Here is a 15,417-nt window from a genome sequence, read left to right as displayed (position 1 = left end):
TCTGCAGAGAATGATCGTTTTCGTCATTACATTTTAACCATTTTTGTAAAGAGACCCTCGCTAAAAAATGTCGCCGTTCACCGAAATAATTCTTAAAGATAATCGAATACATAAATATATCTCGTGGTAATATTCCGTTCACTTATAAGGCATTCTCATTCAGGACGCAGTATTTAATATCGTTGTAAGTATTGTTGAGAGCTACGGCGGTCAAGTTCAGTTCTGTTTTCGGTCACGAGCGCGATAACGAAGGTTAACCGCCCTATAAAGAGTCATAACTCTCCTCATATTATTGCTATTGCCTCCATACCTTTCCCTGTGCGTACTTTACCAACTCCGTAGATGTGTAAATTAATTAAGCTAAAAATATTGGTACATCTGTTTACCACGGCAAAAGCTGTACTAGTGTAGTCAACGTATTGAAGGACAACCTAACGAAGGGAAAACCTTTTAAAAATTCTGGTATAACTAAGAACTGTAAAGCAATAATAAAACCTTAATGATTATTTTTTTCAAAATGTGTGTATATTTACGAATGTCTATTACAGAAGTGTATAGAAACTAAAATTAGAGTTGTTTCAGTAAAACCATTACTTTTAAAGGTGCTTAAGATATTTCTGTTTGAAAATGTAAAACGAAGGTAGCTCTATAAAGAACATGCCGGCTGTCGTGTGATATTTATCAACTAACAAGCTGTCACGGGGTAGTACGTCTCGTCTTGGCGTAACATCGAATGTAATCTCTATTGCCATTCAGTATTCCTGCTTAACATGCATAGACGCTAAAAGAAATTAACTGTCGCCTTGCTAGATGTGCTCAATCGATACAGTTTCTATTACACCAAAGGCCAGCCACTGGTCGTAAACATATCTTGTTTTGTAAGCCTTTTCTAATCAGAAATGATGAGATCCATAGACAAAAATAACCGTAATTTTTTATTTGCCATTAGCTCAGGGGATCAGAGGAGGCACCACGGAGCGGCAAGCGCAGCGTAGGATGTCCGTCCACCCGCGAGGTGGACAGATGACTTTATTAAGATCTTCGAAAGACGCTAATCGTACGCGGCTTCTAACTACTGGAAATCAGCGGTGGATCCAGCAATGGACTTTTTACAGCTGTAATGATGACGATGAATAAGAAACCTTTTTATAGCCATTACAGTGCTTTATTCTCAACCGTTTCAATATAAAGCCAAAAAATAATTTAAACATTTTTTATGTCAAAATAAAATAAAATATTGCTATAACTTTATATGTATAGGTATTTCATCATTCATTCACAGCTTATCCATTTCATGTATTTCAGCCTTTCCTCGTATTCCTTTCATACGCTATAACATAATAAAATAGCCAAAGTAATTATTTATGAGTTTTTGTATTCGACGTATAGAATGTAACAAAGTAAATAATAAACATAGAAGCCGACTATTGACAAGATTTAATGTAAAAAAATTTAAAAGCGTGTTACTAGGCGGTGACATAATATTACATATAAACGTGGCTAGCGCTGTTTTGTACACCCACATTGATGTGAATTTGTGAATGGATCATGGACACGAGGCGCAGGCTTCGCACTGAGGCTCTACAGTGCTTGCAACAGTCACGCCTACGTCCAAGTACTGGAGGTCGCCAACTTTCATTCATAAGTAACCTGGCTGAAACTGAACGACTTGTCGAAATTAGGAATAGATTCTCTGTTACTTCGAAATGCATATCGCAAATGGCATAAAATATTTTAAGTGTGACCATCCTTTGTGTAAATTATAATTTTACTCAGAATCTTAAGTGTGGTGAACAAAAAAAAATTTAGAAACTGCAGGCAAAAAAGTCGGCAAATCATCAAAAGTGTATAAAAATTTTTAATTTGACCTTATTAAACTATTAAAATATATCTTTGTTATATGTTAAAAAAGTTATAACACTATGAATTACTTTATGAACTGTGGTTAAAAATAGTAATAAAATGATTAGTGAATAAAATAAGTATAAAAAGATTAATTAGTTATTTTCAATTTAACCTTGGTAATTTTCGGTTTATAATAATTACATTTTTAATATATATATATATATATATATATATATACACCCTATATATATATATATATATATATATATATATATATATATATATATAGGTCATTCGTCAAATTTATTAAATTCCACATATAAAAGTCACCACGAACAAGAGACCCATCAATTTATTGTGAAAGAAATCTCAAATATAAAAATCCAACTAAAGCGTTATTATGTCTCAGGAGCGGCTCCTGATTTTGTGGATACTGCGGTGTGGTCTTTTAGATCAAACATATACCTATCTTCAAGAACGTTGTAACTTGTAGTACCAAAAGAAATTAGTGTTCGATTTGGAAACGAATTGTTCCCTAAGTCCACACTACTAAGCTGAACAAGTACTACAATATAGTGAAAGAAATAACTAGAAACACATTTATAGTGAATGCGTAATTGTGATGGAGGTTGGAGCGATTGGTATAACAGCGACATTTATCTATAACCTGCTGAAACATTTAGGCTTGTTAAGAGCGAGCATCTAATCATATATGATACGGGTTTTGAAAAAATATTTAGTAGAATTATTACGAATACTTAAAAATAAATAAATAAAATCTTTAAACCTACTATGTGGGGTATCAGCTCCTACAATTGTACCCGGACCCACTTAGTACAACGCGGTGGACAAGACAACCGCACGTTGAAGCCATGGAATGTCGAGAAGTTGCTTTTCTAAGCATACTAACAGTTATACAGCTGATGAGTGTGATCAAATTCGGCAAATGAGTAGTAGCGAAGTAGCCGAAGAATTCAAAATTGAATCCAAAACAGTTTTGACATATCTCGATATATGGGTACTGCGTAATCTCTCTGAAAGAATAAAAAATCTAATACTCAGTATATTCATTTGCGATTCTTTATAGAGATTTTTGAAGAGATTGATAACTTTTGATGAAGAGTGGACCGCGTACGAAAAGAAGATGCGATAAAGGTCAGGGTCGAATGGCGGTCAGACTTCACATACTATACAAAAATCCGGATCAATTCAAAATAAGGTGATGTTGTTCTTATAATAAGGGATTGAACATAACTATTGATTTGGATCTCTACTGGCTACTACTGATGACATTAAAGCAAGGAGATGGGAGAAAACCACCGAAATTTATCAATAGAGAGAATGTGGTCCTTCATGAACATAAGAACCCTATTTTGAGTGGATATCCATCTAAAATTATAATAGTTTGGTTAGGCAACGATAATGCATCTACAATACTTCCATACAGCCTAGATCTGAGAAATTCCTTAATAATCAAACAAAATGGCTATATACTATAACTAAATTAAATAAACTACTAGATGAATGTCTCAAATTATCATATAAAATTCAAAGATATTCTTTTCTATAGATTTTGATAATAAAACACCAGGCGTGTGTTGATACAAATCACTAATATATTTGGCCTGTAGTCCACGTAAAGCAAATGTTTAATCTTTAATCCTTACTGCTAAATATTCTCAACGATTTAGCAATTCCATAAAAGAATTATTGGTATAGACTCGAGCAAAATAACCTTGTACCGTTTCAAGTTTTAACACGAATTGCGAAAATGGCCTACAGATTTCAATGATCCTTTTATTTCATAAATAAAATTGATAAACGAAATGGTTTCTTCATTCGCAGGTACTCGCAACAAAAAACAGCCAAGCATTGTCTGTGACACAAGGAAAACATATTTTATATGAGGTAAAAATTTGTTTATTATGCTTTTTTATTAAATTTTGTTGATCACAGATCATAGATAGCAATTGGAATTCTTACTTTAATAACATTCATGTAAAAATCACAGAGTTCTATGATTTTTGGTTATTCGTGGAAAAGGTATACGAATAAACATACTCATAAGCTTTCTCTAGATCAAACAAAAGTCGAATCGCTAAAAATTTTCATTATGACACTCCACTTTAACATTTACGTTTTCATTAACCTTTGCGTAGCATTAATTGAATTAGCAAGGTGAACGAAGTTTGCCGTTGCCTCATATAGTACTTATTCGAGGAAGTACAGCATTTTGACATATTTATGTTACTATCAGTTATAACATAGACTCTAAGTAATTTAACGTTAAATGTTTCACTGCCATATAATATTTTAGTGATTTCATATTTAAAAAATAAGAGAATCGTTAATGGGATACGTAGTTTTTGTATGAATACGTTACACGTAAGTTATACAGGGGCTTATATAAAACTATAAAATCTAATTCCAGATAATTTGATATTAATCCGATGAAGGTTCAATAAAATTAATTTAAATGTAAATGATACAAGCTCGTTGAAATTTTGGACGCAATGGATGCATAAAAATATCAAAAGATGTACGCACTGTCGCTTAGATTCATTAAATTATAATTGATACAAAGAAACTATCGAAGCGGGCATCTATTAAACCGTTTCAATCATCCGACCCGACGACCAGCTCGACGATGGCGTCCAAAATATTCCCGTCGTTCATTGACACGTGCTAAACCTGTTTCTCGGCCGTGTTTTTCTGAATGGCCGTTTCCTTTGTAAGAGTAAACATATTCAAATGTTGCGATTAATTCATGGCTAGATAGTGCCTTGCTTTTATGAATGGAAACGATGTGTGTGTGTGTGCGTAGGACGCGTAAGATGCATGTTCACACATTCGCGTTCGAATTTGCATACTGGCTTAGGTATGCCACGTGCTGTTTATTCGAATCACAGTTAACTTAATATTATTCAAGTTACAAAGTTAATTTCGTAAGTAAATGTTTATGTGAAAGTCGATGCTTGATTTCATGTAAACATTCAATTAGGTAATATTGGTTCAGAACTAAAGAACCTGTCTTGAATATACTAGAACTCGTGTAAAGGGACAATATAACTACAATGATATTAATTATATTTATACATTCTGTTTACACTCTATACATACATGCAAACCTTACATGTTTAATAACTACATAAATTATCAAAATAAAAACATGCGAATACAAAACAATAATTTGTTAATTTGTTGGTATGAGTCCTTTGCACTGCGATCACAATGTAGTGAATATGATGTTGTGGTTATCTATGCAAAAAAGGTTGAGTGCACGTTCGTGCGTGAACAACACGAACACACCTTGTTAGCGTGATTTATATTTGCCTTGTGAATTATATAAGCAATCATTCTGAAGTTGAATATTACAAATATAAACGTAACGTCAAGTTATAAGCAAAACTGTTTTTGTGCTTGTAAACCAACATTATGAAATGAATCCCTATTTCCCTTGGTCACGCTGTGTAACTTAATAACAACTTTAATGTTTTCATTGAAGTTATAACTTATAACATCTAATACTTTGTAAAAGTTTCTAATGAAAAACACAAAAAAAAAACCCAAAAAACTTGCGCAGATACTTCAATATTTTCAAAAAATATAAGGACCATTTAAACTGTGCATTGAACAGTTCGCTATGAACTTCGAGCGTTTAATAGTTTGTTTTTAGCTGCGCACGCGCTTTTAATAGTCCACTTTTTGAATTTACAGATTCCACGGGTTTAAGACCACTTTTAAGGTAGCCACAATCGAGGGCTTTCAGGGGTGCCGGGCACTTCGTTGTCAGCGGACGCTGACAGTTTACACCCTGCGGATTTGTGTTATCATTAAAAAATATATATGATTTATATAATAAATCACATTTAATCAATAAATTATGTTATAATAAAATAAGTTAATTTGATTGAGTTTTTTCTATTAGATTTGTATGGTCTGCCGGAACAGCTATTAATATTATATTCCTTATATTGGATAAAATAATATCGGCATGAACATTTGCATAAGTCAAAATCACAAAAAAAAATTACTTTCGAACGGTACGGCTTCAAGTCATGTAGTGTAATATTAAGTAGAGCTTACGATTAGTTTTGAAACATGGACTTGTATTATAATGTACATCACCATACTAGATTAAGATGAGCCGGTTTATTATGTACATGCTGTAGAGAGGTGTTGCAGGAAAATGCTTTAGATTTCGTGGACGCGTTCCGCACCAATGAATTAATAATACGCTATCAAAATCTTACCACTTGCCTGCGCTAAAGACTGGTAGTTTTCATTCACATGAATGAAAAGGGCACCAAAATTGCGTGTCTCAGAGATCATAGTCCCTCCAGGTAGGTTCATATTGCGATTTACGATGCCAAAAATAAAAATGGTGCCACAGTATAATAAAGACATAGATTACTCCGTGTTCAGGGAATGACCCTTAGCAACGAGTGAAACGATTTGAGCATAAGGATTACCTATGGAATTTTTAATAAAGTTAATATAGTTGTATTTCTTGCTTATGGTTTTTTTGTCAGAGACCGAATAAGAAAGGATCTATATCTGTCTTACATACAACATAATATGTAGGTCTATACTCCATTTCAAGGATGCCGTAGCTAGTAAAATTAGTGAGCCAATAAAACGCACCATCTCATGTTTTAAGCTTACGGGGACAAGTATGTGTAACAAAAGGCATTGTATAACAAAGCTTTGTGTTGCCCTGCTATAAAATAGTCATGCTATATAAAAAATCGATTGAAAATTACAAGTTCTACTTTATCGACATTGTAGAAAGTTGAAAAGCTCAAATAACTAACTAAAGCAAGAAATCGTTGTTTATTTTATTATCCAACAAATTTCCTGTGGTCTACGTAAAAATTCAATATGTAAATTTGTATAAACGCTGTTACTGAAATATAAAGTATTTAACAGGGGCTTAAACATAATCCAATATCAGGGACAATGAGTTTTCTAAGAATACTTCGACATATTTCATAGATATATTAAATATTCTTTTGTGCCTGAACTACATTTACCTTGATTCCATCAACAGTAAATTCTTTATTTTGTTGAATTTGAAGCTGTTTTTTCATTTTTTTTCTGATGATTGGCAAGTCATCGTTGAAAGAAGTTTCGAAGAATAGCAGAAGCAAAACTTTGTTTTGTTTATGTTTTTTTTTTAATGGGCTTCACACATTAATGTTGTCTTATTATTATTTTTTTACTTTCCCAAGCATATTCATATTCATTGTCGTATGATCATGATTCCCTAAAGATAAGAAACAACACTTACTTAATAAAGTAATGCACAATATAATATATATATATATTAGCCTAAAAAATAAACAATAATTTATAAAAAGGTTATGTAAACACTAAGGTAAATAACCAAAAGAATATTTTTAAAATTTATTTAATCTTTTGTTATGTAAGTTTTACTGATATAATAAACAAAAAATTCAGAACCTTAAATACTTTTGATACCATTGTAATTTATAATATCGATCTATATCTTGAATTGGTAGACTATAATAGTTCAGTAGCAAATTCGATCGCGAGATATAAATGGAATATTGTTAAGATAGGGATTATTGCATAGAAGCTTTAGTCGTTCTACTAGGATCGACCGTGTCAATATTTATAAACGTAACCAAGTGCTCATAAGAGAATCTTGAGTCACTACCGGTAACACGACTTGTATTCGACAAAGTGTTAAAACGAAGAATTACAGCTAATTTATTATTGTCGCATTAACACTGTATACACTAAACTTAAAACAAGGTTTTCATTTTGTGTTGGCGGATGGTAAATGACGTAACGCACTTGCATAATACCTCATCTTACTTTAATGTCGGTGTACATTGATAAATATTACGACCAATGTGTTACTTTAAGGCGAGGTTTCGCGGTGACGTTCAATTTTAAGTGATAATAAATTAATCGAGACAAACCGGTACAAAACGCGACCTAATTGCGAAATTTTTGCCACATATATACTCCTAAATGTTTTAACACGTTCTTTTCTTTAAAGATTTGATTAGGAATGTGGGATTATGATGTGATAATCAGATTATGCGTTTGAACATTAAGTTTTTAATGTCTTTAATTTAAACAAAAAATCGTTTAATACTGTTTACGGGAGCAATGTGTCTCTTAAAATACTTTTATCTACTTCACAGTTTATCTTTTTCTTCAACTAAAGATTTATGTATTTCATTCGTATAAATTTTTTATTAATTTAGGAACATTAAATGTAACCCCTTGTGTGCACCACAAGAGAAAACTAGAAGAGCCTAATTTGATAGAAGCTAGAATCATATTCATCGATCATCGCATTACTTAATTGGTGGCTACGATGGTTCTAAATGTATCGCGATCTGAAAAGAGCTCATATTGAACTCAAAGAGTTTTTTTTTAGTCACTTTTACAATACGATTAATATAATAATAAAGTAATTCACTTCCAATCATTACCTATATAACACATAGAAATCGTTCATAATGTAATAGGATTAATTAACATTTTTTTGTTTAATAAACCTTTTATATTTATTACATTATACTTCAGAAGTTATCATGTACCATTATTATCATAATGACATGGAAGTGTATGGTAATACTGCACACAGTTGTCTACAAAAGATATAGTTTATCTCCCGCACACTCGATAATATGCATATGCAACATTAGCGTAATCTACAACGCGGTGTAAAGATTTAAATATACAAAAATCTTTTGACCAACCTTGCTTACTTATTAATATGAGTAATAAGTTAAGAATAATAGGTTTTATAAGCATATTTTACTTAAATCAAAGTAATCGAAAATACAATATTTCCATAAACAGTAATTAATAGAATGTTATTCTTCATGGTTTAGTAGCGGTATACATTTATAACAAAAAGAAATCGAATTTTCATAATTTTAAATTGACACGAATTATAAAGATGATGAAACATAAGCATTGGCGCCATAAAAGCAATAAAATAAATTATCCATCAACAATTATTAAATGGCTATCAAGTAAATACAGTGCTGCTAAAATGTTTAAATTAAAATAACATTAAAGTGTCTATACTACAAGTCAAGCGTAAGGTTATTTTTATTGTCTTTGATACTTGTAACCGATTCTTAGATGGAAAGATAATAGTCACTTGACGAGGTCGCGCCGGCGCCATCTTTCACCGTCGTTGGAAAACTCTTAATAGATGTACAGTTAGTAGGTATTGTGATATTGTAACTGTACCTTTATAAATATTCAATCTTACTACAGATTCGAATTTAATTTATGTACGTGGCTGAGCGATAGAACGTTTTTGAATCCCAATTAGATAGTAATAAGTTCCCTTGATTTCTTGATTTCATGTTGCATTGGAATTTCAAGTGTTTAGAATAATTTATTTGAATCAAAGTTTTATTAGCCCAACAACCATTTTTTTGCTGGCATTCAAAGTATTTAAAATTCTATTAACGTAGAATATTGAATTTATACTCAACGGGATGATTGGTTAGAGGTACGAAAGCTTTAAACGCGTGAATGTTCTGCTCAATTTTCAGCAAAAAGCTTTAAAGCTTTCATACCTATTTCCAATTATCCAGTATTTCATTAATTTATTTTTTCTATTGGAATGCGATCTGCAGAATTTTGAAAATGTTTGTTCTTACTATTTTATCAATATGTCATTTATTATTTTTGAAATATTTTTTTAAAGATTTTCCATCTACAATCAATCACCTAGTGTATAAAGTTTTTTTTAAACATGTAAATGTCAAGGTTCAATAAATCGAATAATCAATTCAAACAGAAAAAAGAGAAAACTCTAATTTTTAGTTATTGTGTTTGGTTAAAGATATTAATTTAAACATACTCGATGACTAAATTTTATTTATGAAACTGCATAGGAAGTGTTCATTTTGCATCATGCGCTTTTTTCATGTTTGTATAGCCCGTTGTAATGTGAAGTAATTGACGCAAAATGATTGAATTTAATTCTCATCTGTTACAGGCAGGTTTATAAATTTTATAATACCTTTTGTTTTAAAATGAGTACACTTTTTTTGAGAAGTTACACAAATAATCCTATATCATAATTTTAAATCTATGTATGATCTTATGTGTCTATGTAGTAAAAACAAAAATAAACCTAATCTCAGGAAATTACAACGTCTGAATAGAGTTATACACAGAAATAACTTGTCATCTATTAAAGTAAAAATATTTGAATATAAAATAAAAGAAATTGCATTTCATCAAAATGATAGAGCTTATTTCTTATTGCCCGTATAACCGTCGCCTGTCAGCGTTAATTATGGAAAGTATAGGAAACATAGAAACTTCTATTAGCACGGCAAACGCTGCGATGCAAAGTAACATACTATAAGTTAGTTAAAGCTAGTTATATTAATTCGTGTCCAAAAGTTATCACAATGCTAATTAAAGCCAAATGCTCGAGACTATCTGCTTGATATTTTAATAGGCCTCAATATTCAAATGAGCGTCTGAACGGTGCAGCGGCGAGGCGATGTTGGCGCCAAAAGCCGGCGTCAAATGCTAGTTAACATAAAACTGATTACGTAAACAAACATCGCGCATTTTTATTGAAAAATGGGAAAGCGTGGATGTGGCGCAACGCGGCGCCGTGGGCGGGTAACGGGACGCCGGCGCCGGCGCAGCGCAGCTCAGCGCAGACGCGGGTGCGATACCGTTTCGCAACGCGCCGACCCATCAGCTGCCTGTGATTTCGGGCCCAAGCCCGTGGTGTACACAGACCATTCATTTTTATTTGGAACTAGTGTCTTGTCTCTTTTATTTATACACGGTGAAATACGATCGATGGATTAAACGTTAGGCTTACGCCCGTGATTTTTTCGCAAGCTTCGCCATCTGCCCAAAAGGTAATCAAAGGATCAATCTAGACCGAAAAGGACAAGTTTTAAAGCGAAAAGTTTGTAAGAAGAAGCAAAGTCACTTTAACAAGTACCAGAAAAATTCGAAACCGCTTAGGTCTGTCTCACATGTCTGTGCAAAGAATATTAAGAGCACAAGGCATGCACTTTTGATTAAAATGTAACATTTGATACCTGAAGATTATAGGCCCTTTAAAGGTTGCAATCGTTTCGATTGGATCTATATATACTATAACTTTAACAGAGCCCTAAAAGTTGTCCTGTGGTTTTAAATCGCATCGGAGACACGCATCGAACTAATAACAGTCAAATTGTTATTTATTACTCCCGTTGGAGTGAAAATCATGGAGTGGCAAGCGCATAAGACGTTACAAGATGGTCAGATAACCTTGTTGAGATCGAAAGACGTTGGATGCAAGCTTACAACCAGTCATATCGGCCTTCTCGAGTTATGTTTAATGTCCAGTAATGGATATACCCCTATAAAGCTTTTCACCCATTTATAATCATCTGTATATATATACATATCTGAAATAAAGTTGTAAATAAAACGATTTTCAGACAAAAAAAAATTGTTCCTCCCTGTGTGCCCTAAACCTACAGAGGCCGGCGCCCACACGAGTCTCGTCGGAATGGTTCATCACCAGAGCTCGTGCCTAATACGTGCCTATTAATTTATTCACCATTATGCATACGACATGGCTGCTGGTTTAGAAAGCTGAGCGGTTTTTATGCACATTATATTAGAGATAAAGTAAAACGTGACTGCTTTGAAGTTTATGAATGAAGTTTAAGAAAAATTTGTTACACTGCTTAATATAAAGTGTCACGCTATTTGTATTTTGTCAGGCGAGATATACTTTACAACGCAAAGCATTACAGTACTCGATACAAAATAAATACAGTTAGATCACAAAACTGAACATAGATCATATAACTGAAAACAAATTTCTGAACTTCTTTTTCTATCCAGCAAGCTACTGCAAGGCAAAAGCCTGCCTCAAATATCGTCATGATGATCGTCGTCTTGCGCTATCTATATCCAGCGACTTAACTAAAGTCGGCGCACCTAGTGATGAACCTAACCACGCTGCGTCTACCTGCTCGTGGTCGCCACTTGAGCGCCTTTCTGCCTAAATTGCTATCATTTTATCATTTTAATGGATAATCCATTGCTGCCCAAATGGTATTGGCAGATTCCGCGGGTATGATGGCAGGGCGCAAAATGCGCCTAGCCTGAGTTATCTTTTGGCTGTCGGTTCCACAAGCAATTTACCACGCCCATTGCCACTTTAAGTGAGCAATTATTCGAGCTACATTGGTGACCTTGGTTCTTCTGCGGATACTTTTATTTCTGATGCAAGAAATTTCAAGCATATCTCTCTCCGTTGTTCTCTGGATGACCTTGAGCCCTTTCGTGAATTATAAATTGTTTTTTTTTTTTAAAGAAAAAAGTACAGTCATCGTCTTCCAGGTTGACTAAGAATGCCGACATAACATATCAAGTTTCAATTTTAAAAGAAATTAATAAAGGCCACATCAAATCACATGACAAAAATAAATCACTGGAAACACTCCGCTACGTAACTATGACTAAGTAATAATATTAATAGTGCAATAATTAAAATATTAACAGTATCTACTTCTAAAATATAACTTTTTAATAGCGAAGTAATGACTTTGTTGCTATAATTATTAGTTACAAATGAAAACATAACTTTAATGTGTGCGTGTGCAATGATATTTACAGAGTGATTGGATTTAAGCCGAAACGCTTTAAAAGGATAAGTATTTAAATAACAAATAACGCAATGCGTAAAAAGCTGTTTTAAAACTGATCACTACATAGAAAATATTTTTGTTAACTATCTGTCTCTGCAGTGTTTGTACTGTCAGAAGTTATTCGTTTGTAGTTTAAAAATGGGAAAAATATATTAATGTAACATATTACAGATTTATCACTTTTTAACAATGTCATTGATATATGTGTAAAAGCTTTACAGCATTTTGGTGACAAATGAGTTATACATATACCCGTTGTATCTTTTTACAGCTTTAACCTAAAATTTAAAACTTTATTTCCCAGAAATACGTGTTTTATAAAGAAACACCCTTTAAAGTTGGTTAATCTGGGAAATAAAGTTTTAATGCCATTAATTTACCTAGCAGAGAAATGCTATTAATTTATATCAAAATTGTAGCTCATTCAGAACCGGATGAAACATCGATCTCAGTAAAGCTTTCCAGATAGTCTTTGTTTCCTATATAGTCCCTAAAGTAGACCGGAATTCAATTAATAATTGAGATGTACTTAATTTTGTGTTTGTGTGTTACTTTTTAAAAATTATCAAAAATATTCTCCGTCATTTCACAGAAAATTCCAACCGTCACAGATATACTCGTAGTCTTGCAAAAAATTACATGTGTTTTAATTTTATATTGCTTCAATAAAAAAAAAAAACGAACACACTTTTTAGAGTAGTACATAAATCAAAGTGAAGGAGCAATTGTTACCCACAGTATGCAAGCATTATCCACTTGGCTCATTCCTTCGAACAAAACATTCTCAAAGTATAGTGATTAAGAAACCACTCATGTCAGTGTAATGAGGGGGCGTTACGTAAACAAAGAGTTGGGCGGACCTGCCACTGGGCGCAACCTAGCCCCCTCTACCCGCAATTGATACCCCCCATTTTCCCCTTCCACCTGAGGTTTTGCAAATTTTTGCAGCACAGTCAGATATTGGTCGGTTACCTAATAAATTAAGGACATATTTGTAGAAACCGCTTGTAAAGTAGACGCAAATTAGAGAATACACATAGCTCTATATAATTCACAGCGATGTATGTAACTTATGTTATCTATTTATTTATAACCTACAAACATTTTAATTAAAATTATTTTGTCGAATATGTACCACAAAACCCTTAAATAAATTATGATTTCAAATTGTTCATGTTTCTAATGTTTTTAAATATCATGTACCATTCATTTTAAGAAAACTCATCGTGAAATAATACAACGAACATATTCTTTCTTAATCCGTAGAATCTCATTTTCTAGTGACCATAAAAGGTAAAGGAGAAAATTGAAGGAGCAAACATTGATGATTCTTTTTCATTTACATTATACATTAACAAAAAATATTCTACATAAGTCGACGCTAATACGGCGACCACATATGGCGTCGATTCGCCGTCGCTCACTAATTAAGAGCGACAGTAGACAAATATATCGCCTTTTATGGTCGCGCCCGGTATAAAGTATACTGATTGATAAACAAACAGTATAGAGGATCGTAAGGTCGAGATGAATCAGCTCGATCGGATAGTGATTAGGAGCGATTAGCATGCGCCTGCGCATACCGCTTCTAGCCGCGACCCCCGTGGGAGGTGGGAGGATCTAGCTCAGCTATTGTCTTACAACACATTATAGCATTATAATAGCATTAGCTTAGCACACTATTTATGTAAATTTCATTGAGAATTCAATTTGGAAAGCGTAATGTATGCATTAAAATTTAATGGATTTCGACGTTAAAGTGCTATTCGTCAATGAATCCACGATCGAAGGAAGGTATTTGGTATTAGTTTCCAGATAATGATAGCAATGATGAGGCTTAGCGGGGTGCAGTCGTCGGAACGGAGAAAGGTCAAGGTGCGTTCTTGCTTTCATTTGTCGAGTACCTCAGTTACCCTGTGGGCCCGTCGAGTACAGATATATCCTTTGCATTGTTGTTCTGTCAGTGTTATAAATTGAGCGAGTACAGTATTCGATGCTACTTTGATCTATGTGGGATAAAAGCTAAGAATAAAAGAATCACACTACGAATAAATGTTCTAGCGCGTCCACGCGCTCACCATCACGCGTGCGCTGCGTTTCCGACAATTTTATTAGCGTCGGCGCCAGCGACTACTTTCACGTCGGACAATGACGCTCAAATTGGAAACTAAAATCATTTTTATAGCCCGCATCCATACAGTCCCTTCGAGGTGTAACAATTGAACTTCGGATAACTCAATCGCAAACGTCTATTGCCTAAGCGTGAAGAAACTGTCGTAAATTCCATGAACGGGCGGCCACTTAACGCGGGTGCGTTATTCGGAGTTATTTCGACTGTTTGCTCGTTACCGTAGAGTAGGTACTTCTAACGAAGGCACCATAACCGTTCCCACAGTTGTCGATAGCCGCGGAAAAAAAACAAAATGTCTATGAATTAACACGTCTGCGCCGTGTGTGTATAAAAACACTCGGTGGCCCCACGGAGGGCTCTCGTGCTGACGAAGTGCTGTCACAGACCGCAGCATGGCTTGCGCCACAAAACGATCGTGATTATACGTCAGACAAATGTTCAAAATCTACAATTTACATTCATTTCCGATACTCCATGCCTTTCTCTATAAACTAGTAAGAAAAATAATCGATTGTCTTAACTTATTGGCTGAAAACAATCAGGAAGGAGTAGTAAACTTTTTCTGATATCCTCGAAATAGAATCTTTCCTCTCTGTCCTCCTTTTCCTAGAACAGTTCTGGATGTAAATACGGCAATATTAAGATTATAGAACTATAAGCAGTGTTAACCATATAGTGGATTTGCCTTTGACAACATTGGCAAATTCCGTAAACGATCTTGGAGCGGTTTTCAAGGCAATAAATTACCATTAAATT

The sequence above is a fragment of the Battus philenor genome, unplaced genomic scaffold, assembly GCF_028537555.1.
Source record: "Battus philenor isolate CCGP_79_NKW_IND1 unplaced genomic scaffold, ilBatPhil1.0.hap1 SCAF_14, whole genome shotgun sequence".
NCBI lineage: Eukaryota > Metazoa > Arthropoda > Insecta > Lepidoptera > Papilionidae > Battus > Battus philenor.
Note: the sequence above shows the minus strand (reverse complement) of the source record.